Source organism: Tupaia chinensis, unplaced genomic scaffold (genome assembly GCF_000334495.1).
Source record: "Tupaia chinensis unplaced genomic scaffold, TupChi_1.0 Scaffold000495_1, whole genome shotgun sequence".
In the NCBI taxonomy this organism is placed as follows: domain Eukaryota; kingdom Metazoa; phylum Chordata; class Mammalia; order Scandentia; family Tupaiidae; genus Tupaia; species Tupaia belangeri.
The window spans coordinates 1048978-1054707 of NW_006160007.1; positions in this window are offsets into that span (position 1 = coordinate 1048978).

The following is a 5730-nucleotide window of genomic DNA, read 5'->3' on the forward strand; positions in this document are numbered from 1 at the left end:
TCTCTCTCTCTCTCTCTCTCTCTCTCTCCTGCTCGTGGAAGAAATGCACACATAAATATAAAAGATACTTGGGTCCTTGGTTGTGTACATAATCTGCCATTCCTTTTAAATCTAAAATCAGAGTTAAACCAAAACACGAAGCTGTCATGACAAAGCTAACAATATAGTCCTGGGACCTTCTGACTGCAGTAAACTGCGTACTTACTAGCTTATCCCAACTGAACAGTGAGGAACTTTGACATCAAATTGCAAAGACACAGGTTAATCCATATGTAATTAGGGGAAATGAAACATTGGGTCGTTGGAAAAGTCATGACACATTTTTTGCATAGAAAAAAAATACGTCATGACTTTTCTGACAACCCAGTAAGTTTATTATTGAACTTTCTGAGGACAAGAAAACTTCAATGCTGAAAATCTAAGTCATGAAACATTAATTTAAAAATCAAGTTTTGGCTTGGCCCATAGCCTAACCTTTAAGGGAGCCCAACCCCACATGGCTCGACTACTGGCGCTGGCAGCTTGCAAACATGCCAGGCTCATGTGCATGCATGCCCTGAATCCTGACAAGACAGAGAAATGGAGAAGGGATTTGGGAGTGACCATTCCCCATGGAGAGTGCTTTCTCCCTCCTTTCCTCTCTCTGACAAGGGCACAAGCTCTCTGGCAATTTTTTTAAAAAGTTTTAATAAGTACATTCAAATTAAATGGCAATAAGGCCACATTTATTGTGGTGTTTAAAGAATAGTAAAGGTTGAGAGATATACTGGGAGTTGGAGTGGGGCGCATTTGAAATTCTTAAAAAAGAATTATTTAACTTTATTGATTCATTCATTTATTTTAGTTAGATCAAAAAGAAACACAGAGAGAAAGAGGGAAAGTGAGAAAGCAAGTCACCAGGTCCGGGACTCAAACCATAGTCAGTCATGTGGGAGTGTCCACTTTAACCACCATGCCACCTACTGGCCCCCACATCTGAGATTTTGACAAGGAGAAAATAAACATTTGAGTGTGAGTAGTGATGTTTAGTTTTTCCTTTTGTAGGTTAACATTGGGTCACAAAACTAATACTATTTACTAAATATGTTTTATTTCTGGGTTCGTCTTTACCTGTATTTGGAAATAAATATGACCTGTAAGAAGATGGGGCATAAACTGGAAAGAGAAGAGGAGGCGCTCAGGGGAAAGTGAAAAATAATATCCTTCCAATATAAAGTACTAAATTCTTATTCCAACAACAAAAATAAAAAACATTTGGAGCCTAGAATTACTAGTGAAATACCTCTACTAAATCTTTACACATTTCTGCTCATCTAGTTTGAGGCTCTAAAGTGCATACAATCTAGCCAAGAATCTATAAGTAACTCCCACAAGTTCAGACCCATTAATTTAGGTAAAAGAATATACAAAGCTACTGCACTTTATTTTGTTAGGAAGGAACTGATAGGGACCAAGAGGTTGCATAGAGGTTGGGGCGCTAGACTCCCATATGGCCAGCCACGGTCAAGTCTCAGACCTGGAGGCTTGAAACTCATGCCGGTACATGTGCATGGGTGCCCAAAATCCCAGGAGAATGGAGAAGAGGGGACAGCAGTGTGGCCACTCCCCTTTGACAAGAGGGTGATTTCTCGCTTTCTCTCTCTCCCTCTGTCTCTCTGTGTCTCCAGCAAGTGTATACACATTATAGCAAAAAAATCTCTCTCTTAAGAAAAAAAAGAAGGAACCAATCATGTTAAACAAACTGGACTTCGTTGCCACTAATGAAGCTCGCAGGATAGGGCAGAGAAGGCTGGCTGAAGAGAAACTGGGACCCAGGTCAGAGAAACACCACTGGCAAGGGTTGATGATACTCGAGAGACACATGCATGAGGAAGCATGCCAACTACCCTCGATTCGGAGACAGGAAGATCACCACTTTCCAGAGCTAAACTTCTGGGAAGAAAGCACTGCTCTGGGACTAGGCCACAACAAATGGCCCATCTCTATGTAAAGTGTTGGCTTTTCAACTATCAAAAATACAGTCTAGCCAGGGATAAATATGCTGCTGCCACTCACTACGTGCTCCTAGAGCACCATCAGAGAAGGCTTGGTGGACCTCCAATAAGGTAACTGACCTGTTAGGAATAAAACTAGTCTTCAAAACCGGAGTTAGGAAAGAGGGGGGTGAATAAGTTCCCAAAGCCTCCTGCACTCAAACCACAAGTTCAGAAGGAATCTTCCCTACTCCTCATCACTTCCAGATATGGGACTAATTCACTTTAAAATTGAGGAGTGACAGAACTTTCTAAAGTTGGAGACCACTGATTTCTAATACAGAAAGGACATAATAGTCAAGACTAATAAATACAAGGAGACTCCAAAAAGCTTATACAAAATTAAATTAAAGTTTGTTTGGGTGCAAAAAAAAAAAAAAAATCCTGGAATCTATGCATTTTTTCTTCACAATAAACCTATTCCATGAATTTTCTGGAGATCTCACATATATAAGAAAGTTGGCCACTTGGAAAAATGCAAGAAATTACTAAAGAAAACAATATCTTAACTATTCAAAACTGCTCCAAACTTTTTTCTTTTCTTGGAGAGGTTTTCGCTATAGGGCACACGTGCTCGCCAGAGAGAGAGAGACAGAGAGACAGCAAGCGAGAAATCACCCCCCCGGGGGGATGGTCACGCCGCAATCCCTTCTCCATTCTCCTCTCAGAATCTTGGGCACGCACGTACACACGCCCGGCATGAGTTTTTTTTTTTTTTTTTGCTATAGGGCACACGTGCTCACCAGAGAGAGAGAGAAACAGAAAGTGAGAAATCACCCCCCCAGGGAGGATGGTCATACCGCAATCCCTTCTCCTCCATTCTCCTCTCGGGATCTTGGGCACGCACGCACACGCACCCGGCGTGAGTTTTAAGCCACCGGGTCTGGGACGTGAACCGCGGTCAACTACATGGGAGTCCAGCGACATAGCCATTACACCAACTGCCGGTTCCCACTGCTCCTAACTTTTGAATGTATTTTCTTTCAGATGTATTATATGTACGTTTCTTTCTTTCTTTTTTTTTTTTTTTTTTTTTTTTTGCTATAGGGCACACGTGCTCGCCAGAGAGAGAGAGACAGAGAGATAGAAAGCAAGAAATCACCCCCCCCCGGCGGGATGGCCACACTGCAATCCCTTCCGCTATTCTCCTCTCGTCATCTTGGACACATATGCACATACGCCCAGTGTAAGTTTAAGCCACCAGGTCCAGGACTTGAACCGCAATCGACTACATGGGAGTCCAGCGACATAGCCATCATGCTAACTGCTGGTCCCTATATGTATAACAAAAGCTTAACACAAACACACAAATATTAATTAATACTTTTATCTACTATGTTTTAGGGAAACTAATCTTTCCAGGTCTTACAAAATTCTGTAAACACACTATTTTTAACGACAATCATCATTTTAGAAATTACTCCTACCTAAGATATACCAAGTGATCAAACTGGTTTTTGGGTTTGTTTTAGAGAGATTTTTGCTATAGGGTGTGTGCACTCGCTGTAGAGACAGAGACAGAGAGAGAGAGAGAGAGAGAGAGAAAGTGGGAAATCACCCTCCAAGGATGATGGCCACCCTGCAATCCCTTCTCTTCCACTCTCCTCTCAGGATTTTGGGCATGCATGCACATGTGCCTAGCCTGAGTTTCAAACCTCCAGGTCAGGGACTCAAACCACAGTCAGCCATGTGGGAGTCCAGCAACCTAACTATTATGCCATCTGGTGGTGCCCAAATAGTTTTGTATAAAATGCGATTTGAATATTTATTACAATGAGAAAAGGAACTCGTTTATCTATTATGACAGAGAGAAGGGGAAGAAAACTGTCTAAGAGAGCCAAAAGCAAGCAGATATAGGGTGATGGGAAGTGGGGGAGTCTGAGAGGAAGAAGGATACTGAAAAAATCTAAGGAAGGATTCTGAACAGAACATATTAATCATCTTCAAATACAAGATGATACATTTGAAGACAAACTCAGTCGGAAAACGGGGCAGGGCTATACAGCACACCACCATAAACAAAACTCAGTCAGAAAACAGGGCAGGGCTATACAACACACCACCATAAACAATTTCCCATCTCTCACCCCCAAAGGGGGTACAATAGCATTAGTTACCCAATTCTGGCTAATTGACAACATCCTCCTTCACATCTTGTTATCACCCACAAAGTCACTGCCAGCCCTTGGCAAAGCCATGCACATCCACCGTCTTCACCATCTGTGCATCTACAGCTCCAGTGACCATTTAAGAAAAGCAAACTGGGGCCAGCCAGGAGCGAGGTGGTTAAGGTACTGGATCCCACATGGTATGGCCAACTGCCCAATTCAAGGCCTAGACCTAGCGGCTTGAAAAACACACCAAATGCAAATGCATGTGTGTCCCAATTTCCAAGAAGAGAATGGAGAAGAAGGGATTGTGCAGTGATCATCCTCCGTAGCGATGCTTTCTTACTTCCCCTATTTCTCTCTCTGTCTCTCTCAGGGGAGTGTACACATCCTAGAACAAATTAACAAAAAGGAAAAGCAAAGCAAATGAGGCTAGAGACCCATAACTAATTCTTACTCTTACTGCCTCAGCTCCCAGGGACCATGGCTTCATTTTCTAAATTTCCTCAAGTAACACATTGATCATCTGTCTTAGCACCATGCTGAGATTTTTAGGCAGGCATACCAATCAGCTAGATATCCAAAATCAACTTTCTTTTGTTTAGAAAATAAAATGAGCATACTTTGCTCAGTTCTGCTCTTTGAGAAATTCTGCCCATATTCACAAGTTCTTAAAAGTTACTAGTCATGGGACCAGCAGTTAGCATAATGGCTATGTCACTGGACTCCCAAGTAGTCAACCGCAGTTCGAGTCCCAGACCCAGTGGCTTAAACTCATGCTGGGCGCTTGTGCATGTGTGCCCAAGATCCCGAGAGGAGAATGGAGAAGGGATTGCGGCGTGGCCATCCCCTCTGGGGCGTGATTTCTTGCTTTCTATCTCTCTATCTCTCTCTGTCTTTCTGGTGAGCACATGCGCCCAATAAGAAAAAAACACTCCAAAAAAAGAAAAATAAAAATGTTACCAGTCATAGGGCTAGCAGGTGGCATGGTGGTTAGAATTTCTCCAGCACTGGAAGGCCAGCTGTCGGACCACCATCCTTCTCCTTGTCTCTTTTCTTGGTATTTGGGCATGCATGCTCATATGCCTGGTGTGGTCCTCAGACTGTGGGGTCCAAGACTCGAACCACACAGTCAGCCATGTGGAATCCAGCACCTTAACCACCATGCCACCTGTTGGTCCCAAAGAAGATTACTGTTCCAAGGAGAGAGAAGACAGAGTAATTAAGAAATCTAATTTTCTCATTTTAATTTACCTATTTATATTATCAAGTACAAGAAATTGATGTATCTTTTCTGTCTTTTAACATGAAGCCCCAAATCTAATATTGCTTATTCTTCATCTTGTTCTGGCATGAGCAAAATTACCCTGCACACGTGCATACACACACACGGGGACAGACTGTTTCTAATCTTGATGGTGTTGGCAAGCCTCTGCTCAACTGGATTTTAGGTTTTCAATCAAAATTATACCAACTAACACTACCATTTGGTCATTTCTGCCTTAGCTGGAAGTGATTTTCCAAGATTTAGTATGTCCTTTTTAAACTGAACTTGTAAAAAGTCTGCACACCCTGAAGCCAACAGGAGG